Raw genomic sequence first — 25355 nt, forward strand, 5'->3', positions numbered from 1 at the left:
TAAGTGACAATGAGATGTTAAGGTATGGATTTGCCATTTTTTATAATTCACTGCATTAAGATACTTTTCTGTTCAACTGCCTAACTATTGGGTCAGATCCAATTTGTTTGGGCAGGGATAGATCCTTATTCCCTAACTTTTTTGTTTTGTTTTGTTTTCATAGGAGGGCAGGTAGGAGAGAATTTGTCCTGGACTTACCTAACTGGTGAATTTGGATCTGCCTGCTCTCAGAGAGAGTGCAATCTTCCCTAATCAGACACAGTTAAATTTGCTAGGCCCCTTCAAGGGGGAGGTCGGAGTTTTGGGGGAGATCATTTTATTTTTTTAAATTTTTTTTTAAAAGATTTTATTTATTTATTTGAGTGAGAGAGAGTGAGAGACAGAGAGCATGAGAGGGAGGAGGGTCAGAGGGAGAAGCAGACTCCCCGCCGAGCAGGGAGCCCAATGCGGGACTCGATCCCAGGACTCCAGGATCATGACCTGAGCCGAAGGCAGTCGCTTAACCAACTGAGCCACCCAGGCGCCCAGGGGGGGAGATCATTTTAATTCAGGGAATATTAAAAAGCCTCCCGGTCATCAGCCAAGCCACATTCTTGAGTGCAGCTCTGTTGGTGATAGAGTTGTATTTTCCTCTTCTCATTGGTTCTGGATTTAGAAGAAAGGGATGGTACTGACTGTCCCTATCATATTCCAACAGTGGTGGATAAGATAGTTTCTATGTACTGTCACAATCAAGATACATTATTTCCCCTTTTATTTTAGTCTTTGATTCTGTTCATTCAAATGAAAAGTTGTCTCTGGTTTACAGGTGGTAGTCCAGCCTTGTCTGAAGTTCAATCTGCATCTCAAGATAAACAAAGAAGGAAACATTTATGGCTCCTGAGAAATATTGATATCAGGAAATATTTACTAAGAAGGGAAGAGGAACCCAAACATGGCTTGTGCCAACCCTTCTATCCCCACCCCCACCATATCCCGAGAGACTCTTGACTGTCCTGTTGACTTCTGGGACATGTAAACATGGCAAACTTAAGGTCACAGTCTATATGGCTACTTAAATGGGAACTGTAAACATAGCAGGGAATACTCTAGCCACTTTTCAATGTCCTTTGAGGCATTTTGTAATCCCTATAGTGGTTCATAAAATCAATGTAGTAGGTCCTGACCAGTGTTTAAAAAGAAATAAAAATAATCGAGTTTAAAGTATCAGCCAGCAGTACATAAGAGTAATACTTCATGAAACTTCCGTCTCAGAGGTGTATTTATGTACGTGCATGTGTATATTCTGGGTTGAGATGTGCAACATATTTTGTATAGAGGGTCACTGTCAAAAAAGTTTGCCAAGAATATTATTCAGCAATAAAAAAAGAAGGAAATCCTGCCATTTTTGACAACATGGATGGATCTTGAGGGCATTATGCTACATGAAATAAGTCAGACAGAGAAAGACAAATGCTGTATGACCTCACTCATCTGTGGAATCTAAAAAAAGCCAAACTCACAGAAAGTTGTAAAAAAAAAAAAAAAAAGCACTGGTTTAAGGTACACATTTCTTCTTCCTCTCGTCCTCGCTCTTTGCTAATCTGTTCTCTCTGAAACTCTGGTGCCTTGTGAATAAAAATTGTAGTTATTGACAGGCAGAGAAGCCAGGGCCAATTCTCATTCTGTAAACAGTTGGAATGAAAAACTGTTGTCCCTACCTCACTGCTCTGAGTCAATCAAATATCCAAATATCATCAAGTTAGAAGGGCTGAGATCCAGAACCTCATTAAGTAAGAGGTTACAGGAAAATTTACTTTAAAATTTATCATCTGCACAGTTCAAGCTCCAGGGGTTCTTCTCAACCACAAATTACAAAGGGTTTAGCTTGGTATTCGGGACCATCACCCCATCTTATTTTTCCGGACTGAGTCTCCTACTTTTCTCCACCTCAAATCCTACACCTCAACCAAACTGACCTCTGGTGTTCCCTGAACACTCCCTCCATTTCTTATTTTGTGTCCTTGATTGCAGTGTTCCTCCTGCTGAGGGCAGCCTCCCCAACTAGCCCATCTCTGCTGACCTAAGTCCCTTCCATCCTTCAAAGACCCATTTGCAATTTCCTTTCTTCTTGATTCCTTAAAAAAAAAATTTTTTTTTAAAGGAGGCTCCATGCCCAACGTGGGGCTTTAACTCAAGACCCTGAGATTGAGTCGCATGCTCTACCAACTGAGCCAGCCAGGCACCCCTCCTTTCTTAATTCCTAACATCTCTTGTCAACTCCATAAAGATCTCTTAAAAATTACCTTTCTTAAAAATACTTTAAAATATCATTTTCCCTGATTTAAAGAGAAATATTAACGTCCTATGAAAATAAGAAAACGAAGAAGTCACAGAAGAAAATAAAAATCCAATTTATCTAGGCATGATATCTGTGATACGCATAGTATATTTATATAAGCTAGTATTATATCATCTTACGATGTGCTTTTCAATTACAACTATTTCCCATGTCATTAATCTTTTCCTTCAACAAGATTTTTAATGGTTACAAATAAACTATAATTTAACAATCATATAACATTGGGTACTTTGTTTTCACATATGGTGCTATATTTTGGGGGAGCATAAATGGGGTGGTATCCAGGATACAATGACAAATGTCCTAAAATAGCATAATAGAATATTGGGAATACAAAATTGGGGCCAATAGGACGATTAGGAGAAATGTAAGTTTCCCTGGGAATCTTTGGAAACACTGGCAGGTATGCATGCTTTCCCACTTTAAGAGGAATAGGGGTTTGAGCCAATTGCACTTAAGTTTTAAAGGACAGTAACCCCAGAAGGCCTACGGATGACTCTGGGGGTCATCTAGGCAGCTGATCCAAGGAAACATGAAGGATCAGTATGTATGCCTCCCCATCTCAAAATATTTCCATCCTTATGCATCCTTTAATTCTTGTAGGAAGAGGTGTGCCTCTTCTCTGATTTCTTCCTCCCCCTCCGCCAGCCCTATCTCTCATTGTCCTTTTCTGAGATCTTGCACCATTAATTATCCCATCTCTCCTCTCTTATTCTCTCCTCTCAGCTGCTTTATTTGAGAGCTCCACCTCATATTGGGGTGCGGGGGAGGGATAAAGAAATCACCTCTCTCCTTTCCTCTTACTACCCCTCGCTCGAGCTACAGGCCTCTCTGGTTCACTTCCAAACTTCTGAAAAGATCACCCTTTACGGCTTTCAGTGCTTCACACACTTCTTACCCAAGGGCTCAACTCAGCTCACTGCCTGGCGCACAGTCGGCCCTGGCTGAAAGTTAGTTCCACCCCTCTTGCAAATTGGCATCTCTTTCCTGGTTCTTCAGAAGGAATTTCTCCACGGGCAGCGGTGGGTGCCCACTGTCAGGCACCAGGGCCTCGCCTGCGCGCTCCCACACCCTGACCTAGCACCTTAAGGCCGCCTGCTCCCAGGTGCGCTGGGTTCTTGGAAAGTCCTGTCGGTCACCCTCCGGGCCTTCTGCCCGCCTCTCTGCTTTCTCACCTTGCACAGTCAGAGCTCCCCCCGTCTCTCAAGAGATCTCCCAGGCTACCCCCGGGAGGCCCTGGTTGCCGGTCGTCAGCTCTGCTCACCGCGGGTCTCACGGTGCTCCCAAAGGCGACACGTCAGAGTGCCCCCCGCCTCCAAGCCTGCGAGCAAGTCCCCAAGGCCGGCAATGACCAAACACTCAGGGCGCACCCACTAAGTGCCGGGCCCGCGCCACCTCTGCCTCCTTCCACCTGGCAGCCTCTTGCTGGGCCCCACTACGTGCCAGACCGAAGTGACGAGGACGCCGTCCCGGCTCCGGAGGCGCTCGCCGTCCGCTGGGGCGAGACGGCCGCCGAGGCAGCTCGGGTCCCTTTAGCGGGAGACGGCGGCCCCTGCCCAAGGCCCCCGCCCGGCAGGCGCGGCGGAGGACGAGGGGCCCAGCGCGCAGGGAGCGGCCGCGGGGCCGGAGCCGCGGCGCCCGGGTGCTCGGCGGGGCGGGCGGGGCGGGGCCGGGGGCCCGGCCGGGGCGCGCGGGGTCGGGGGTCCAGCCGTGAGCGGCGCCGTCCCCGCCCCGCCGCCGCCGCCGCCGCCGCCGCCCGCGCCGCGCAGCCCGCCTCGGAGCGGGAGGCCCGAGGAGGGAGCGGGAGGCCGGAGGCCGGAGGCCGGGCCCAGGCCGGGGCAGCGCCTCCGCCGCGCTGCCCTGGGCCGGCGCCCAGGTCCGAGTCGCCTTCCGCCCGCCCCCCCTCGCCCCCCCGCCCGCGGCCCCAGCCGGGTCCCGCCGCCAGGCCGGCTCCCGCCCCCGCTCCGCCCCCGGAGCCGCAGCCCCGCCCGCCACCGCCGTCGCCATGTTGTGGCTCCCGCAGCCGGCGCTGGGGACGCGCGCGGCCGAGCCCGGGGCCTGCAGCCGCCGCCGCCGCCGCCAGGTAAGCGCCCCCCCGCGGGCCGGGCCGGGCCGGGGAGCCTGCGGGCCGGGGCCGCCGCCGCCGCCGAGGCCGCCCCAGCCCGCGGGCCGGGGCCGCGCGGAGCCGGGGCCGAGCCCGCGCCCGCGCCGCGGCCCTGCAGCCGGGCGGACCCTGCGCGCCGCCCGAGGCGAGGCGGCAGCCACTTCCCCCGACCGCCGCCTGGCGGGCCCCGGCCGCCACCCCACCCCGCCCCCGGCCGCGGGCCGCCTGCCCCTGCCGCCGCCGCCGCGACCCGCCGCCGGTGTCCTCCCCGCGCGGGACAGGCGGCCGCCCTCGGCCACAGCCCCGCGGCCCCCCGCCCGGGCGCGGATAACGGTGCCACTTCACCCCGCCGGGGCGCCCTGTCAGCCCTTCCGTCCCCCGCCGCGCCGAGAGCTGGCGCCGTCCTGGGGCGGACACTTCGGGGATCGACCCTCTTGGGAGCCCCTCGGTCCTTCCCCCACCTCCGCCCAAGTTCTGACCCTGGGGGAGGTTTCTTCGGGAGCAGACAGGTATTCCTGCTCCAGAGTTGGGGGTCTTCAAGGGGTGACCAGGCCTGTTGATCAGGGTGGAAGTGATCTCTCTGCAGGGGCTCTTCCTGCCAACCTGGGTGTGTGTGTGTGTGGGGGGGGCTCAATGTGACCCGAGGGAGGACAGGGGAGCGTCTGCTGGACAGATGGCCTCCTGGCCTTGGATCAGCGTCTGTGAGGGGGAGGGGTCCATACGACCTTAGGTATGCCTGTTCCTGAGAACCCCAGGATTATGGGAGCTGCTCAGAGATTTTTAACTTTCTGTTTCTTTGAGTAGGCCAGAGGGGGCATTAAAAGTCCTGGATTGGAATAAATCCACAGGCCCACCCAGGGAAGCACGCCTGGCACCCAGGACTAGCCTAGAATAGGGCTTGGCAGTAGGAGAATGGGACTTGGGGGTAAGATGGTATTTGGCCTAGGGTTGGCCCACCTGTCTTCAGTTCTCTGTTCATACAGGGCCTCTAGGGTGCATCTGTTGGTGTGTACAGTGTGGCTGAGCATACAGGATGTGGACAGACATGCCTGGCCTGGTGGGTGCTTGCTGGGATTTCATGGGTCTGTTTCCTCAAACTCACAGGTACATTGCACAGTGAAAGAGAGGAGGAAGCACAGTGCTAGCACATGTATTTTGACCATTTTCCCAATGGTCATGGCTTTGATTCACTCAGTAAATTTTTACTGAGCACTTACTATGTGCTGGGCACTGGACTAGGTGCTGGGAGGATGGTGGTAAACCAGAAAGATACGTTTTGGCTTGAGCTCGTAGCCTAGTGGGAAAGCCCAATAATAAATAATCTGGAAATTTCGTTCCACACCAAATATTTGTCAACAAGTATGTGCCAGGCGTTGTTTTAGATGCTGTGAAGAAAGCAAGCAAAAATAACTGCCCTTGTGGAGATTTCAGTCTGTGTGTGTGTGTGTGTGTGTGTGTGTGTGTAAGACAGTAAAATAAAGTATATAGTGAAAAATGCAGCCTCTTAAAAGGGGCTAAATGCTAGGGAGAAAAAGAAGAGAGGGAAGGAGGATATGAGATATTGGGTGGGGGTTGAATTTACATTCAAGTGACCTGGGAAGGCCTTCTTAGAAGGTGTCTTTTGAATAAAACTTTGAAGGAAGTGGTAAACTAATCATTTCAAACTGTGCTGAGTTCGAGGAAGGAAAGTTGAGCAGAATGCTGAGAGTAATTGGCCTTGATTTGATTTGGGGGCTTCGGGAAGGCTTCCCTGAGGAAGTGACGTCTGGGCTAAGACCCGAAGGAGGGTTAAGAGTTAACCATGTGTGGAGCAGCACGGAGCTTGGCAAGTTGGAGGAAGTGAAAGAGGCCTGTGTGGCTGGAGGGGGAAAGGGAGAGGGGAGATAAGTCTGTAGAGAGGTGAGTTAGATCACAGGGGGCCTTGGGGACAGAATGCCTCCCTCCCCCACCTCTTCCTCAACTTTGGTTTGTATCCCCAGTGAAATTAGGAACCTTTGAAGGGTTTCAAGTGATTGACATGATGACATTTACATTTTAAAAGGTCTCTGGCCTGTTTGGGGAATGGACTTTGAGATAAGCAGGTAAGGCGAGGCTTTCTGTGTTGAGTGGCCTAACTACTTGATCTGCTTCGAAAAGCCTCAGAGCAGTCTGAGGGAGATCCTTTTCCTCAGAGTCTATTTTGTGCAGCTTTTAGGAAGGGAAAGAAAGACAAATTAGCATTTATGGAGTACCTGCTAGATGGAAGAATCAATTTGAGAGACTTCTGCAAACATCATATTTAACTTCGTCCTCTCTACAACTTAAGAGAAAGGGCTTGTCCTGCCCCTTTTACAGATACAAGCCCAGAGGGGATAGATGACGTATCCAAAACCACATTTGTAACCTAATCTGGATTCAAACCCAGGTCTCCCTGATCCCAGAGCCCACTGGCTTTCGAACCAAACTACTGGAGTTTGCATCTTGCTTCTGCCACTTGCTAACAGAATGATTTTGAGTTTAATTTCTTATGTGCCTCAGTTTCCTATTTGGAAAGGCCTCAAGCTTTTCCCAGCTTAAATGCAGATCGAAGTACCTATCTCATAGGGTTGGTAAATGCAGATAAAAGTACCTACCTCATAGGGCTGTTGTGCATGCCAGATTAACCAAGCCACATAGACGTTGTAGCACTTACGTCACATGTTAGTTGCTATTATTACTTAAATTTGTAAAACTTTTGACGTTGTAGCACTTACCTCAAATGTTAGTTGCCATTATTTTTTTTTTTTTAAGATTTTATTTATTTATTTGAGACAGAGAGAATGAGAGAGATAGAGAGCACATGAGAGGGGGGAGGGTCAGAGGGAGAAGCAGGCTCCCTGCTGAGCAGGGAGCCCGATGCGGGACTCGATCCCGGGACTCAGGGATCATGACCTGAGCCGAAGGCAGTCGCTTAACCAACTGAGCCACCCAGGCGCCCGTTAGTTGCCATTATTAAATTTTTAAAACTTTCATGCTGTCTCTTAGCTATGTTGTGGTCACGTCGGATGAGATTAAATATATAAAGATTTTATTTATTTATTTGAGACAGAGAGAATGAGAGAGAGCAAGCACATGAGAGGGGGGAGGGTCAGAGGGAGAAGCAGACTCCCTGCCGAGCAGGGAGCCCGATGCGGGACTCGATCCAGGGACTCCAGGATCATGACCTGAGCCGAAGGCAGTCGCTTAACCAACTGAGCCACCCAGGCGCCCCTGAGATTAAATATATAGATAATTTAATTCTTGGATTCCGTGAGACTTTTTCCCTCCCTTTTTTCTCTAAATAACTTAATGCCGATGTTCCATGTGATCAATCATTCAACATTGATCTCCCATCATTCTTGACACTGTGCTAGGACTTTTGGATACAAGGTGAGTTCCTTCCCTTCAGAACCTCAGGGTGTCCAGGGGAGGTCAGATATGTAAACAGATGAGCTACAGTGCACTTAACAAGTTCTCTAATGCACCTGTAGTTAGAGAACTGTTGGGAGCAGTAGGAACTAAATGCCTGGGGGGAGTAGGGAAGACTTCAGGGCAGAAGTGACTTTTCAACTGGGCTTTGGAGGAAGAAAAGGAGTTTTACAGGCAAGTAAGACTAGGCAAAGGACAGGCCAGGTAGAGAGAGCTGTGTGTGAAAGCATGGAGCCATGAAAGGCTCGGTTGGTATGGGCAGGAGGCTGGAAAGCTGAGTTGGAGCTGTGAAAGGCAAGTCAAGTTTGGATTTTATTCTACAAGCCACAGAGAGTGTTAGATGAGTATTAGATACATCAGAGAGTATTAGATACATCAGATACATACCATGGTCGGTGTTGGAGTTAGAGAGTGGAGACAGATGTCATCCTGGGGGTGGCTTTATTTTGGCGGGATCACTATGTTTCAGGATCTGGTTCTCAGTTTCATAGTCCTAAAATTCAGTTTTGTAGGGCACTCGGAGCTTATTGGATCCAGGCAGACTGACTCATTAACCAAACTTGGAAGAGACTGATGCATAAACTCAGGGTATTAACTGGCCATGAGAAATGAAACTGCAGAATGACAGATGTTCTGTCCTCTGGCCATCCCCCCACCCCCACCCCTTCTGGCCAGGGCTGGGACATATTAACAAACTCTTGCTCCTCAATTCCTGTTTGTTTTTCTCAGGCTCATGAAAACTCATCCTTTTTGTTAACATAATCTTTACTTAAGCTCCATAGAGTATGGCCAACCATGATTATTAATTGATAGAATGCATGATTCTGTATGGTGTGGGTTGGATCGTATGTTTGTGAATCTTAAGGAAGAGGAAGAATAACTTTTTTAGAAATAAAATACTGGAAAAGGGGGTTCCTCAGACTTGGTATCCAGATTCTAAGTGGTGTGGGTAGTCTTGTACCCAAAGGGTGGTTGTGGGCAGATGTATTGGAAATTGTTGTGGGAACAGAGGTCTGTGAACCCATGGAGGGGGCAGGGAGCTTTTGGTTCCACTGGAAGGAGAGATTGGTTTAGAATTTTCATCTTCCCTACACACTGGAGACAGAAAAGAAAGTAGTAACTCCTCCCCTCTACCCAGCCTGGTCGTGGTGAGCTTTGCTACTGGATTGGAATCTTCGTGGGGTTTGAGTTGTCTTAACACTTCTTTCTGCTTCTGCAAAGCTGGGAAGAGTGGTGGTCTTCTAGAGGTTTGAATCTCTGTTTTTCTACAGTGAAAAATAAAATCCAAATAGACCAACCTAGATTGTGGTCTAATTATTTTTCTTTTAAAACTCTAAAAAGAATTACACCAGAATATTCATGTAGAAAATGTAGGGAGCACAGATAGGTATATAAAGGAAATACAACTAACTGATAAATCCTCTAACCTAGAGCTACTGTTAACATTTTAATATTTAGTGTTTGTATTAGATCTTTATCTCCAGCTCTATCTTTATATGTAAGCTTATTTTAACTTTTTCTTTTCCTACAAAAATAGGAACATCCTGAATAGGAGAGAATTCTGAGTGTGGAGCAATTGCATGTACTCACAAGCTGCACTCGTTTCCATTTCTGGGCATCCGGTCCAGTGTTCTCCCCCTCCGTGTTCTAGGAGTGTAGGATTGTGATATCCATTAGCTAATTAATTTTGAGAAATGTTTTAGGAGATCAGAGTGCTACTTCAGCCAACCACTTACTTTTATTTGAAATGGGAAGTGTGTATGTGTGTGTTGAAATGACATATCTGATCCTTTTTATGACTCAAAGAAAAGTTAATGAACACCTTTCAAATTCGGTGTCACCCACAGAGTCATTCCTCAAACCTCTCAGCACTTCTGGGCTGTCCTCTGTTCACTGTGTGACTTTGGGTAAGTCCTTTACCTTCTCCATTTTAGATTCTGAAGGTGTTGGATCAAGAGGTAATGGTGGCCCCTTTTTTGTCATTAACATACTCCAGGAGATGAAAAGGCTGATGATATCTGTACTTGTGATTGATTATGGAAAGACTGCCACAGTGCTACAGTATTGAGTGAAAAAAAGGAGTGTGTCCACTGAGCAGATTAACTCCTGGCCTCCAATCAGAGTGTGGTTGGCGGGGGGGGCATGAGGGGGATCTGTATAACTTTGTTATTGTCTGTTGATGAGAGCTCCACAGTTACTGGAGCCCCCTAGAAAAATGCTTTGGGTAGTTCAGAGGTGGCATTAAGGGTCTTGTGCAAAACTAAGTCTCGAGGCTTATTCAGAGAATCAAGACGTACTACCCTCTAGGTTTAACTCAGAATGGACTCACCTCCTATCTGCAGAACAGAGTTTACTTACTTACTCCCCTTACTGTGAGATCTCCTTCCCTCTGAGTGGTGGGATTGGGTGGTTTTTACTTTTGTTTATATGTTTGCCTGTCACTTGAATTTTCTCAAGGTTTGTATATCATCTTTACAAAAAACAAATAACCAGTGAGTCTATTTTCATTTTGGAGGTAAACTTGAATGCCCTAAGGCAAAAACTCAAACTTTGCAGAAATATGTCCCTACGGAAGAGCCCTGGTGTTGGAGCTGGCCACCCCTCCTTGGTCACTCAGGGGAAGATGCCTTTGTTAGATGTGAGGTGAGTTAGGCTAGGACCTCTGACTGGACCAGTCCTTGAATTCAGAGGTCCCGGGATGCACCATCTGGGAGGGGTGATTAGAGTGTGACTTGGCTTCTAGCTTCATTTGGTGGGTGTTTTCTTTAAGAGTGCTTTTAAAGAAATCACTCCTTCTGGGTGTGGCCTCTGGCCTTCACCCGTGGACCACAGACTCAGTCTCTTGCACGTCAACGTGGGGGATGCTGGAGGCCTTAGTGTTACAACCTGGGGGTCATGGGACTGTAAAGAGAGGGGTTCCTGTGCATAAGCCTCACATGCATTCCTAGGATTTCCCTCCTTCTGGGGGTTCAGCTCATTCTGGGTGTGAGGCGGGAGGGGGTGGCTACTTTTTTCTCATTTTCATCCAGTCTTGGGGCAAAGGAACATCTTACCCACACTGCCCTTGGCAAGCTGGAGTTGAACATGAGCCAGTGGAGTGGGCTCTGGTTTGCTGCATTATACAGCATCCTACTCCTATCTTCCAATTCAGCTCCTGAAGTTGAAGTTGTTCCTTAGCAAGACAAAGGGCAGAGTGAGACCCGAGAGAGAGGTTTTGAAGACAGGTGTCCATTGTAACTGCAAGCCTCTCAGGGCTATTCTCGGGCCTGAAAACACATCTGAGGCAGAGGTTTGGCATTTTCAGAGGAGAAGGGAGCCCAGGGGTGAGCAGTGAGCAGCTGTTCAGATTCCTCTGGGGCTTGGCCCAGCCGAGGCTCTGGTCTGTATGGGCAAGGGCTGCTCTCTGCCTTGCCTTGTTGGACAGACTCTCCAGGCCCAAGCTGAACTGGCTGAGGTTGTAAAAACTGCTTCACTGTCTGAGACTTCATAAAGGCTATAAATCTTCAGACCCTTAAAAATATTAGATGTGTGATTAATTCTACCGTTATTCTTAATTAGAATGTTTACTTGTATTTAATATCCCATGGAGCCTTTTTGCAACTGGGCCATCATTGATCAGGAATCGACAGTTGCTTATGAAAGGCCTAGCCTGGGCCCAACCCAGAGCTGGGTGCTCTGTGGAGCATAAAAGAATCATGTGAGATGAACTTTGCCCTCAAGGAGTTCCCCCACTGAAAGCAATTAGAGAACAATTTGCTGCCAGACCAGACATGTCTTAAGGGGGCTCTTCTTGCTGAGGGTAGTGGTTACTTTCACATGGGTCACCCCTCTGAGATGGCGGGCGTTGCCGCTGGGGAACATTCTCTGGTACCCAAAATGGATTGAATGGCCCTTTGGGAGGAGGGAGGTGGTGGCAATGATGTAATCTCATCTTTCATTTCTTCACTTGTCTCCCCATGCCACTGTTTCTCCAAGCCCCTGAACCCGTTAGGAGAAGGTAGCCAGCGACCCACAAAATAAGAACCCAGTGCCTATCATTCCACCATTCTAGCTCCGGTTCTCTGAGTCTAAGGCTTTCGCGTTTCCACTTAGACTCCCCTTTTAAAATATTTACACCCCCCTGGGAGAGGTCAGACTCTTAGCAGTTCATCACTAAATAGTAGCTTTAATTACCAAGAATTAATTAAGTCAACTGAGAGAAAGACTGGGGCCCAGGCAGGCACTTGGGGGCAAGAGTATCTGAAGGGACACACTCCTGCAGGGCAGGAGAGAAGTGAGGGCAGCAGAAGAAACTTTGATGCACATTAGTCGCTGCAGGCAGGTCCTGCTAACTCTGGGGTCGCCCTCGCAGTCCTGCTGGCTGGGGCCTGGGTGCAGCATGGGCACAGTCGTGGCCTGGCCCAGCGGGCTTTGAGGCTTTGAGGCAGAGGTGGAATTTCGGCTGACTCTTACAAGGTTGGGAAGGGTGTGTGTGTGTGTGTGTGTGTGTGTGTGTGTGTGTGTGTGTTTCCCTCTTCATTTCAAAAATAACATATGCTTACTTTGGAAAATTTTGGAACATTCAAGAAGAAAAATCCCTCCTAATTTTATACCTCGTGATAGAGGGCTGAAGTGCATAGGCAGAGGGGAGTGATTCTTGGACAGTGTAAGTTAGAGGGTGTCAGTCCTCTCCAGTCCTCCTGAAGCCTTCTGTCCATGAGTAAACGTCAGTCCTTGTGGTGGCCCTCCATTATCTGCTTCCTACCCCATCTCCTCTGACTCCTTCTACTCCGGGTTGGGTTCTTTTGGCGCTTTCCTGCTTGCTCTTCCCTCTGCCTGAAACCTCTACTCCCCCATGTTCACATGGCTTGCTCTCTCACTTGCATCAGAATTGAAAAAGTAGTCACCCCAATTTCTGATTTCAGTTGAGAAGCTCCTGTTGAGGAAAGCTCTATGACTTGTCCTGAATCTGCTTGTTTGTGACTGTGTGTCTCCCTCCAGTGGAATGTCCGCACCATAGGGGCGGGGACCTGGCCCATAGTAGGTGCTCAGTCACTGAGTGAATGAATGGAGGTGCACGCGTGAGTGCAGTGTGTGTGTTTGTGGCAATGGAGGGGGAAAGGACAGTGGCTAGGAGCTGGTGGGGCAAGAATGGGTGTGGATGGTGTGGAGAGCGGGGACGATCTTGGCAGGAACGGAGATTGGAGACATGGTCCAGTGTGTCCCAGTTGCTACAATCTTACCTCTTACTGGTGCATTGAAGGGGGAGGCAGTGATTTGGTCTTTGAGGCAGGTGAAGAAGCACCTGCGGAAATATAAAATCAGTGGACTTGGTCTAGGTCTAGAGCATGGAAGTTCTCAAAAGCCTGGCCCGAGGGTGGGAGCTGTGGTAGGTGATAGGAAACCGCTTTAGGGTTTTGAGAAAAGTGAGTGACTTGATGAAAGTGGTGTTTGGGGGAGACTGGTCTCCAGGAGATACGAGGATGACCGTGGGGGAGAGACTGAGGTGGGGAGGAGAGAGGCAACAAGGATGTGGAACAGAGGACATGAGTGAGACTGTGTCGTGGCAGGATGCTCCCCAACTTCTGTGTGGCTACCTCAACAGAGGCTTCTAGCACTCCCAACTTGGTAGAGCTCAAGTATTGTCTGTGGCTTCCAATAAGTTTTGGAGGCAGGTGGGGTGTAAGTGGGAGAAAGGGGAAAGGAAGGGTTCTCCTTAGGCTTATTAGGTTGGTGGGTCTGGTGGTAAGCGTGTGGTCATATCCTGCACTGGGCCTGTGTTCACAGACTGTAACCCAGGATCAGAGCCTTTCTCTTCTTTCTGGCCTGCTGAAAACTGTTCCCTGTCTGAGAGTAGCTGTCAGTGCTCTGGATTTTCTTTTGAACCTACACACATGCCAGGACAGTATCTGAAATCCATTTGTTTGATCACCTTTTTTTTTAAGATTTTATTTATTTATTTGAGAGAGAAAGAGTGCAGGAGCAGAGGGAGAGGGAGGAGTCCCTGCTGAGCAGGGAGCCTGATGCAGGGCTCGATCCCAGGACCCTGGGATCATGACCTGAGCCGAAGGCAGACGCCCAACTGACTGAGCCACCCGGGCACCCCTGATCACCTTCTTTCAACTTCATTTTCTGTCTCCATAGTTTTATCTGTTTCTCAAAACAAATCGTCTTTGACTCACAAACCCATTTGGATTCGGTTAATTGACTGGAAATACTTATTTCTAAATGGTTTCTGTTTCATTAGGCTTCTAGCCTGTTTTTAAAAAGGCTTTTGCCAAGATGAGATCAGTGGAGCAGTGATTTGGGTATAATCAGCTTCTTCCTTGTGATCTTTTGGTACAAGCTATGTGTTGAGATTGGTGTTTCTGATGTATTCATTCCTAGAATAAGTATTTGAGTGTTTGCTGTGTGCCAGGCACTATTTTAGGCACTAGACCAAATCCACTGATTTTATATTTCCGCAGGTGCTTCTTCACCTGCCTCAAAGACCAAATCACTGCCTTCCCCTTTAGGGAATATAACAGGAAACAAAAATCTTAACCTTCATGGAACTCATATTCTAGTATGTAGGCTTATAGATAACAAGCAAAATATAAAGTATGGCGGAGAAAACCAAAGCAGGGATGGAGGATAGGAAGGTTTGGTGGGGAGGCAGATTTTCTATTTTAAATATGGAAGTTAGGGAAGTTTCACTGATAAAAAGACATTTAAGCAGAGATCTGCAGGAGAGAGGGAGCCATGTAGATATCTGAGGGAAGGGCCCTCGGGGTGGAGAGAAGAGCATGAGACAAAGTCCTTGAAGCAAGAGAAAGCTTGAGGAGTTTTGGGAACAGCAAGGAGGTCAGTGTGGCCGGGGCCAGAGTGAGACGGGGGAACTACAGGAGAGGAGGCCTGGGCTCGTAAGTCCTGGTGGGGACCCGAATGAGATGGGAAGCCCCCCCGGTAGCTCTGCTCTGCCTCCTTCCTGGAAGGGTTGCCTTCGAGGCCGGCCATGCCGAGGGGCTTCTGCAGCGACTTTTGGGTGAGAGTGGGCATGGGACTCTGAATCATCTGGGAGCCTCTCTTGGGCCAGCTGCTTGGGCCATCCAGGACTCCGGGGCCACCTGGAGCACAGGTGCCATTTCTGGGACTCGTTCAGTGCCAATACCATTGTTCCATAACCAGCAGGTAACTGTCACAGCTTCAGATGCCTGGGTTCACCCCACTGCTATGTAGTCAGTTTCCAGGGAGGCCCAGGAGTCTGCATGGTTAGCAAGCTTTTTGGGTGATTTTTGAGGCCAGTGGTCCCTGGACCACACTTTGGTCTACAGACCATGGTTCTCAGCCCCAGAAATACCCGTCACCTGTGGTGGTTTTAAAAAATGCCTGGCCTCACCCCTAAAGAGTCTGATTTAATTGGTCTGAGGTGGGGTTAGGCGTTAGGACTGCTCCCGAACTCTTCCTAATGTACATCCAGGGCTAGGATCACTCATCTGAGGATTAAATAAGCCTTGTACCCGGTACTGTGGGGACATTTGAATGGGTAACTGTGAGTAAGAGACTTCATTCAGCCCCTCTGGGAAGGCTAAGGCAGGGCTGGTCACCTTGCCAGGAATAACAGGCATCTTTCGTGTAACATTTATGTGCTTTACCTCATTTGACTTCCTCACTTCTCTGGGCCTCCGTTTCCTTGCTCGTGGAGTGAGTGGCTTAAATTTAATGGTTTCCTAGAGTCTCTTTGGCTCTGACGGTTCTTCATCTTTCTGGTGTTGGAAGAATCTCTCAGTCAGAACAGCGTTCTAGGACACTGTTTACTGATGCTGGTCTTAGAACACCCTAAGGTACGTCATACTATGGCAAAAGGGCTGTAATGAATGTCTCAACAGCAAATTGAAGGAAGATGTGGGCCATCTCCAGTAGCAGCCCGGGAAGAGGAGGGTGTTGGAAGCCTGAAGTGTGTACCATCGGGCCTCCCGGTTCAGAGCTCCTAGTGGAACCCCTAGCTTGGTCCTCAGAGGCAGGTGGGAGCCTGGGCATTCGTCTTGGCTCTGCCACTCACTGGGGCGAGTTCCTTGCGAAGTGGGAATCGTGTTTTATAAAATGTAAAGCTTCTGTAAACCCAAGCGTGGTAGGGTGGCCGGGGAGAAGCAGGCAGCCTGGGTCAGCGAAGCCCGATGCTCAGGTTTGCCAGCCCGTCTCTGCAGCCAAGCCGTCTTATTGGGGACAAGAGGCAGTTTGAATAACCTGACGGAATCCAGTGGCTGCAGGAACTAAGGTTAACCTGGAATAAATAACCAGGCACATTCTGGAGCACCTCAGAACTAACTCACCCAGGACATCAGATGTAAAACACCCCTCTGCCTGGCACCTGGGTCTCTGATTTTTGTCCTCATTGGGACAGCACGGTGTCTGGGTCTTAGTTTGTGTTTTGAAATGTGATGGTCCAGTAAGAAGAAGAGAAAGTTTAGGGGAAAGCAGTTTTTCTTTTTCTCTTCTGTAGAATTGGGATAATGAGTTTCCTTCCCTTCCCTTTAAAATTTTTCCATTCATACTGTCTCTATCTGTATTTTGAATCCAAACTAAATGCTGGTCTCTCTAAGTTAAGACAGAAATGAAGTCAAATGAGGGAATGCAGAATTAGAGTAAGCGTGAGCAGAATTTGAAATGTGCCTTTTCATTCCATCATTTTTGGGCACACAGACCTGATGGGCCATTAACCAGTTTCTCCGCGCTGGCCAATTAAACCCGAATCTTGGGGCGCTGTGGCCAAGCAGGAGTAGTTTTCCAAAGTTCCTGAGGTGATGCTGGTGCTCAGCTACAGTGAAGATCACCTAGTTTTAAAAAATGGGTTCTGCCAGCTTTTCTGTATCTTCTCTCATTCTTATCCCCTGCTCAGTGCTTGTCCCTTTCCTGTCTCCCCTCATGTGACTTTCCCCAGCTTACCCGGCCCTCTGCTTCCTTTGCTTCAGCAGGCCTCCTGAGCTGTGTGGAGGGCAACCTTGTCTCTGTCCCCTATGCATGCTTCCAACCAGCCTGACATTTAGGGATTCAGCAGTCTGCTGGAAAACTAGGAGGTAAAGCCTGCTGGCTACTGAGGTTGGTGGCATAATGCTTAACACATGCGTTTGCTATGTTGAAGGCAGTGTTGTAAGAACTTTACAAATATTAAATCATTGAATCCCTACAACAGCCCCATTTTACACATGGAGAAACAGACGCAGAGGTGAAGAAAGACCCGTAAGGTCAAATGGCTAGCGAGTAGTGGAGCTGGGATTTGAACCACCACACCATGACAGGGAGGGGGAGATGTTCTGGGGCCTTGAATCTGGGGCTTTGATTTTGTGTTTGGAGATTTTCTCAGGGTCTGACGTGTACTTTTATTATTGTGATTTTTACGTTAACTTACTTAGACATTTACCTGCAGGCCTATTAAAAAATGTTTTATTTTTCTTCTTTCCTTAGGTGGTGTTTGGAAACTAGACCATGTGCCTAGGTAGATGTCATTCCTTTCTCCATAGCTCTACACCCCCAGCAACGCTCACCACACCCTTGTTTTGAGAACCTCTCTGAGGTATGATGTCTAGGCTGACCTGAGCTGGCCTTGAGACACAAGTGATGTCTTTATGTTCCTTGGTGCCTTTTTTTTTTTTTAATTGTGGCAAAATATACATAACAAAATTGACCATTTTAAGCATTTTTAAGTGTATTGTTCAGTGGCATTAAGTACATGCACAGTTGTACAATCATCACCACCATCCAGAATCTTTCCATCACCCCAAACTGACACTCTGTACCCATCAAACACTAACTCCCTATCCTTTCTCCCCCTTAACCCCTGGTAACCACTGTTATGCTTTCTTACTCTCTGCATTTGACCCCCCCAGGTACCTGGATTCCTAGGTGGAATCATACAGTATTTGTCCTTTACACCTGGCGTATTTCACTCAGCATAATGTCCTCAAGGCTCATCCATGCTGTAGTGTGTATTGGACCTTTGTCCTTGTTTAAGGCTGAATAATATTCCATTGTTTATTTGTATCACATTTTGTTTATCCATTCATCTGTTGATGGACACTTGGGTTGCTTTCATCTTTTGGGTATTATGAATAATGCTACTAGGAACATGTGTATAAAAAGTACTCTTTGAGACCCTGCTTTCAGTTCTTTTGGGTATATACCCAGAAGTGAAATTGCTAGATCAGATGGTGATTGTAGGTTTAATTTTCATTAGGAACTCCCATACTGTTTTCCATAGTGGCTGCACCATGTTATGTTCCTACCAACAGTGCACAGGAGTCTGATTTCTCCACATCTTCACCAACACTTGTGATTTTCTGGGGTGTTGTTGTTGTTGTTGTTGTTTATAATAGCTATCCTAATGGGTGTGACCTTGGTGGTTATCTAGTTGGACTCACAGAAGCCACTAACCAAGGGTCCAGTCCCGAGAGTGCTGAAATATACACATGTAGAGAAAATAATGGGATAAACCCCCATGTACTCCTCACCCACATCCAATAGTTACTAATTCGTGGCTAATCTTGTTTCACTTATAAACACCCTTCTTGATCTCTTCCTCCTGCTTAGTGTCATTTTGAGGCAAATCCCAAACATCACATCATTTTTATTATTTATTTATTTTTAAAGATTTTATTTATTCATTTGAGAAAGGGAGAGTGAGTGCAAGGCAGGGGAGGGGCAGAGGTAGAGGGAGAGAATCTCAAGCAGATGCCATGCTGACCGTGAAGTCCAACACCAGACTCGATCTCATGATCCTGAGATCATGACCTGAGCTGAAACCGAGAGTCGGACACTTAACTAACTGACTGAGCCACCCAGGCACCCCAGTATCATTTTATCTGTAAATATTTTACTTTGTGTCTTAAAAAGATAAGCAATTTTAATATTCCATTTTGTCTGATGGTAGAAGGGCACATGGGGTGTTTCTTTAGATTCCTTATTCCCTGTCATGCCCTTGGGCACACAGGCGGACCCCTGGATGTTGGATCTGTTGCCATACCCTGTGGTTGGTGAAAAGCCGCCTTGGCTGGTGCCTTGCTTCCCTGAAGGAGGCTGACTGCCCTTAGGGCTGAGTAGCCATGCTGAGAGAGGCCACCCAATCTCTGTTGAGAGGGGAAAGAGAGAAGAGGGAGGAAGAAGGGGTGAGGGAGAACATGTGTATGTGAGATAGAGTGATGTCAGGGAACCACAGGGTACCCTAAGAGTAATAGCATGTTCCCTGCCCTCCCCCCCCCCCCAAAACCTTTCGATTTTGGAATCTTTGGCACTGTAGTTTGCCAGTGGTAGGTGAGACCAGTGACACAGAGCCACCAAACACATGGGTACCAGACATGAGGAAAAAGCAATCCTGTGGAATGGCTACTTTTTCTTTTCTGGGGCCCTTTTGTTCAGAGAGTGGAGGCTTGGTTCCCAGCAAGTCTGAAGCTACTGGCTTTTTGCTTAAATTTGGGTGTCTCTACTACCAGGAGATGATGATTTTATAAAACTCCGTGGGAGGGACTCCTTGAGGATGCTGTGTGAACGGAGAGGAGTCCTGCCCCTCTTTCTTCTTAGTCTCTGGGTTCTGTTCCTTTCTAACAAAATGCGGTGCCCAGTGAGTACTAAGGTCTGTTTGCACGTAAGGAAAGGGAAAGGGGGTGCCGGTTACAGAGTATCAGTTTTTGTCTCGGTTCTCAGCTCTGTTTAAACTTTGTTGCCCATACCTAGTTTCCCTGTGTATCCTCTCAGTCAGCTGACCAGTGCCGCCTAATCCCAGCTCCCTCCCCTTTTATCCCCTCTTCTTTTTATCTTTAAAAATAACAGCTTTATTGAGATAAAATTCATATGCCACGCAATTCACCCATTTAAGCACACAATTCAGTGGTTTTTAGCATATTCAGAGTCATATCCCCTCTTCTTAAGACTGAAGACTGCTCTGTGCCCTGCTCTTCCCTGTGGTTCTTGGAGGTAGCCCTCCCTCTCTGCTGGTGTCACACGGATCCCATCCTCAAGACTCAAGACGGATGACCTTATTGTGGGGACATTGGCCAGTCGGCACTTTCCACCGGTCCCGTGTTGAACGTAGCCCTGCAGGAGCCCAGGACGCACAGACAAGTGCTACTAAGCCCCATTACCACGCAAGGTCTCTGTGCTCATAAAAAGTTTTAAAAAGTGAAACACAAATTATGTTGCAAACTTGCCAACTGCTTTACTAGTAATAAACCTGCTTAGGAATCTGTGACTATCCTTGAGCAAACGTAGTTCTGGACAGGTGAGCCTGTCAACCCATTCCCCCTTTCTAATGGTGGATTACCTTTTAATAAACACACCAGAGCTTATACAGAGACAGTGGAGACATGAGCAATTACATAACATGTCAGGTGGTGGGAAGGGCTTTGAAGAGAAGGCAAGTAAAGGACTGAGAATGACGGTGAGGGTGGGTGGGGATTGGCATGTTACATACACTGATCATGGAAGGCTCCTGACAAAGGGACATTGAGTAAAGACCTGCTGGCAGCGATGCGTGAGCCCCTGGAGATCTGAGGGGAAGGACATTCCAAGCAGAGGGAACAGTAGACTCAAAGGCTCTGAGCAGGGGCACGCTTGAGGAACAGGGTGGAGGCCTGTGCCCGCCCGGAGCTGCCTGGATGACAGAGAGAGGTGTGGGAGACGGAGGCCATGGAGGCCTCCCTGCACGAAGGCTGGAGTTCACCCTGCAGGAGATGGGGCCGTGTTCGAGGAGAGGAGTGTGATCTGATGGGTGTTTTAAGAGTAGCGCTCTGGCTGCTGTGTTGAGAATGAGCAGCAGAGGCAAGGGTGACAAGCTTTTGCGGGGACCCAGGAGAGAGATGACAATGGTTGGAGGCGGTGGGAAATGGTTACATTTGGAGATATTTTGAAGGAGCACTTGACAGGATTTGCTCTTGGGTTGGAATTAGGGTATGATGGCAAGATAGCACTCAAGGATGCCGAGTGTGGCCGAAGCAACTGGAAGGACAGAGTGGTCACCTGCTGCAGGGGGAAATTGAGAGTTGGACTCTGGACATAACTAAGTTTGAGATGCCTATCCACGTAGAAACCCACATCTAAAATCGAGGGGATACCAATTCAATAATTTAGGGAGTACCTGTAAGTGGGGCTTATGACACAGCAGAAGAGAGGGTAGTTTACTGAAATAACTACAACAAAAGTAAAAATTATGCCCTGAGAGGAATAAGGCAATCAAAAGGGAGCAGAAAGGAGCACACCGAGGTGGCCCCGGCCAGAGAGGGTCCCGCTCCCTTCCTTGCCTGTAGGAAGCCAGTGTCCTTGATGAGCCGTCTCTGGCACCCCCAGTTGTGTGGCTGCCAGGTGTTTGCATTGGGTTGTGTGGGGGGCACTCGGAGCAGGGCTGGGCCTTCTCTTCGTGGCCTCCGTGCCAGGCATGTCTTGGCATCTGGTAAATGTTTGATTGATGAGCAAACCACCCACCTCCCTCCCTCCCTCCTTCTCTCCTCTTTCTTCCTTCAATATTTTTTTTTAAAGATTTTTTTATTTATTTGACAGAGAGGGAGAGCACAAGCAAGGGAAGCAAGAGGCAGAAGGAGAAGCAGGCTCCCCGCTGAGCAGGGAGCCTGATGTGGGGCTCAGTCCCAGGACCCTGGGATCACAACCTGAGCCGAAGGCAGACAATTAACTAACTGAGCCACCCAGGCACCCCTCAATATTTTTTTTCCTAAGATTTTATTTTTAAGTAATCCCTACACCCAATGTGGGCTCGAACTCACAATGCTGAGATCAAGAGTCACATGCTCCACTGACTGAGCCAGGTGCCCCCGACCCTCTCCTTTCTGAGCCCAAGTTCTCCAGGTGTAAAATGAAGAGGTTGGACTAGGCCAGTGCACTGGAATCAACGGGGAGGCTTTAAAAAAAATGCAGGGGGGCGCGTGGGTGGCTCAGTTGGTTAAGCGACTGCCTTTGGCTCAGGTCATGATCCTGGAGTCCCGGGATCGAGTCCCGCATCGGGCTCCTTGCTCAGCGAGGAGTCTGCTTCTCCCTCTGACCCTCCCCACCTCATGCTTTCTCTCTCTCTCAAATAAATAAATAAAATCTTTAAAAAAAAAAAAATGCAGGGATCCCTCCCAGACTGGTTGAATCTCAGTTCCCTAGTAGGAGTCTGGGGTTCTGTGTTCGAAAGTCACCCCCCATGTTGTTCTTTTGCAGTCAGTCCAGGAGCAGTCTGCAGACGTGTATTTGGAAGCCACTGGACCAGATCATTTCTGAGGTCCCCTTCAGCTCTAACATCCTGTGAGTCTTGTTAGAATGTTTGCGATATAATTCTCTTCCTGGGAAGTGGAGTTTTTGCTTGGGGTGGAAGGGCCTGGAGGGGGAGAGAAGATGCTGCCTCTGGGGGCGAAGGGCACCTTGGGCAGGACAAACAGGGGCAGGTGTGCCAGCCGGGGTTTGGGGAGGCATTGAAGAACGGTCCTGGGAGGGACCCTTGGGGAGGGACCTGTGAATAGTGACAGCTTACTTGCCCTTGGGAACCACATGTGTTAGGTCTCAGAAATAGAGGTAAAGGACATGACCCCAACTTTGGAGAGGCTTACAGGCTGATGAGAAAACTCAGGATCCCGTCCCACTGTGGGAATCGCTGCTGTAGCAGAAGTGGGGGGGGAGGTGGAGGGCAGGGGACTGGTGTCTCGGCACTCAGAGAAGGCATGCGGAGAAGGGGGCCCTGGAGCAGAAGCTTGGGGCCGAGGAGGAGCTCTCAGGCAGATCTGTGTTGGGAGCCAATGGGGTGGGGTATCAGGTATTCTGTAGTCAGGGGGAACAGCCCAGGCCCTGACACAGAGGAAGTCTATGAGAGTCACCAGTGAGTGAAAGGCACCTGGGGAAGTGGCTGGAGGGGTGGGCAGAGACCAGAGGGGAACGGGCTCTCCACGCTGGCTGGAGACGTGGAGCTATCTCCCGAAGGGGACGGGCATCTTGAGGAGGACGTCTCTGTGACCAGATAGATGTTTTACAGCAACTACTGTGGCAGAGTGTGCGTTGGAGGGGGCTAAGACCAGATGGAGGAGAAGACAAGTGGAAAGCTTTGCTGTTTTGCCTGGGTCCAGCGTCCACTGGGGCACCTGCTTTCTTGTACTGCTGAGTGTCTCTTTGGGCTGCCCTTTGTTGACTATTAGAGTACCAGGTGCCTTGTGAAATGAAGCACCGGCTGCTGACCGGCTCAGAACACCTGTGCCCTGGGGCCCCTGAGACCCACAAGCAGGCCTCAGGTGTGTACTCAGGAGGGCAGTGCCAGGCGTATGGGAGAGAGTCCGCTTGTCCACTTTAGGAGTTAAGTTTTATGTAGAAATCCATAGTTGTAGGTCGATTTGCCCAGCCATTGTAGCCTGGCCTGTTCAAGGATTCAGAGATCCTTCAAGTTCGTCTAATTTTACATGATAAACCGAAGCGTGCCCAAGACCTTCTCATGGGTACTTGCTGACAGCGTCAGGGCGAAAGCCCTTCTTGCGCTTCCCCGGTTCTCACTCTTCTTGCTCCGCTGTTCCTGGCCTGGGGCTTCGTTCTGGGTCTTTCCGCATGTCATTTGATTTCACGGAGCTCCCTTCTCTACACCCATGGGCTCAATGTCTTTCTCTCATTGCTCAGCCAGAGTCCGGCTAAAGCTCCTGTGAGTAATGGCAGCAGCAGCTTACTCTCACGCCTGCTCGCTTCCTTGTTCCTTCTTTCCCCTTGCCTAGCTCCCATTCCTGGGACAGAAGTTCCCCCCTCTGGCCACCAGCTCAGGCATTTTCTTCCACTCTCAGCTTCTTCTAAGTAAGCATATGTGCTCACTCGCTCGCTTTGCCTGTGCATCATACAGCTTGGCTTACTCTTTACTCTGTTTTCGCCTGGAATTCTCCTTCTAAAAGAGAAAGCTGAGGGTAACTTCCACTTACCCCTTTGTACACTCTTAACTGGTATAACAATAATTGAACACGTATTATTGAATGAACAGATAATATCAACACGTATGCCATATTCAGTTGTGTGAGGGAGCAGGGTAAAGAATTTACCCTCGGGTTGTAAAATATACATCCATCCATCCTGCTAGTCTTTAGCCAACAAGCAGTGGCAAATTCAGGAAACTGAATTTTGTGGTTTCCCAGTCCAGTGTTCCTTGAATCTTGCCGCCTTTAACTTTCATTGTATAAATCTGTAACATGTTGTTTGCTTCCTTGTCTTATTAAACAATATACTGAATAGAGATCAGATTTTTCTTAATGTTTTCAGAGTGCCTCTGTCCCCCTGTTGGCCTGTTTCTGAACTTTTATTAATCTGCCGTTACTGAACTTAATATTCTTAAGGGAAACAGATGACCAAGTTTAATGTTATTTGGAATTCAAAGCCTTTGATGCTGAGGGAAAGGAAGCTCATAGGTTTAGTGACAATTCCTTGTTCTTAGTTCCTCAGAGCCTTTTTTTTTTTTTTTAAATTTCTAGATTCAAACAAGTGTGGATGTTACTACATTTATATATTTTACCTGTAACAACTTCAGTGTATTTTCTTTTTTTTTTCTTTTTTTAAAGATTTATTTGAGAGAGAGAGCACATGAGCAGGCAGGGGAGGGGGGCGGGGGCAGAGAGAGAAGCAGACTCCCCGCTGAGCAGGGAGTCCGATGTGGGACTTGATCCCAGGACCCTGGGATCATGACCTGAGCCGAAGGCAGATGCTTAACTGATTGAGCCACCCAGGTGCCCGTTCCGTGTATTTTCTAACGGGTAAAGTTATCTCTTACTTGTCTACTTTTATTTCAAACTTCAGAATTCTTCCCTTTCCTCTCTAGTATTTTGAGGTATGAGGTGTGGTGAACAAATGTACATGTCAGTTATCTTCTCCCTCTCCCCTAAACCTTCATCTCTCCAGAATAAAAGAGTTCTAATTTTTAAGCTCTTATTAGAAAGCTCTTCCATCTACTTTATAACTTCAGTCATCTGTTAGGACCTCTTCCTATGCTACTATGTCTTTCTTAAGGTGCAGGGAACCAAAACTGAACAGCACATCCTGCGGTGGACACGGGGTGGTTTTGAGTAAGGGCGGGATCACAAGTTGTATTTCATTTCTAGTATTATTTCAGATAATGCCCAGTGTTTTCTGGGCCTTTTGTGATGAAACATGCAGCGTTGGCTGATGGCCAAGCCTCTTTACTGAACAGCGTAGCTGAGAACCCATTATTCTAAAAGTGTCATTAGGGTTGCTTTTCCCTAAATGTTTCTTCACATTGGCCTCCACTGATGCTCCTTTACCATAATTTCACTCATTCATGTAGCCTCCTGAGAACTCATTGTCTTTTAATTTTGCATTTTGATTTCTGCAGTACTTTTAAGACCATTTGCAGTCTTGAAGGTTTCACTTTATTGCTTGACGGTATGTTTATTGAGTACCTAATGGAGAATGCAGTGATGAATGAGACAGACAAGCCTCTTCCCTCATGAAGCTTACAGCCTAATATTCTGCTAGATCATTGGTTCTCAAGGCATTTTGGATACAAGACCTCCT

The 25355-nt window shown here is 48.4% G+C and overlaps 1 protein-coding gene and 1 long non-coding RNA gene across 9 annotated transcripts in view; one reads left to right on the forward strand and one right to left on the reverse strand.

The window, feature by feature from the left end:
* The window catches only part of LOC115942938 (uncharacterized), a 12922-nt gene extending 8988 nt beyond the window's left edge, over positions 1–3934 (reverse strand). For 3 of the 4 annotated variants that reach the window (XR_014148840.1, XR_014148838.1, XR_014148841.1), the window contains exons 1-2: positions 3606–3934; positions 199–838 (exon numbers count right to left, since the gene is read on the reverse strand). This is a non-coding gene — a long non-coding RNA (uncharacterized LOC115942938). The remainder of the gene's footprint in view (positions 1–198; positions 839–3605) is intronic. The other variant, XR_014148839.1, reaches the window with a different exon arrangement.
* Positions 3935–4302: 368 nt separating this feature from the next.
* Positions 4303–25355, forward strand: part of ZNF592 (zinc finger protein 592) — a 47502-nt gene continuing 26449 nt past the window's right edge. The window contains exons 1-3 of one of the 5 annotated variants that reach the window (XM_081831728.1): positions 4303–4424; positions 17295–17403; positions 22032–22115. The gene's annotated coding sequence lies outside the window, so the exon portion shown is untranslated. The other 4 variants (XM_081831731.1, XM_081831729.1, XM_081831730.1 and 1 more) reach the window with 4 other exon arrangements.

Source organism: Leptonychotes weddellii, chromosome 9 (genome assembly GCF_054177405.1).
Source record: "Leptonychotes weddellii isolate Sample4059 chromosome 9, ASM5417740v2, whole genome shotgun sequence".
NCBI lineage: Eukaryota > Metazoa > Chordata > Mammalia > Carnivora > Phocidae > Leptonychotes > Leptonychotes weddellii.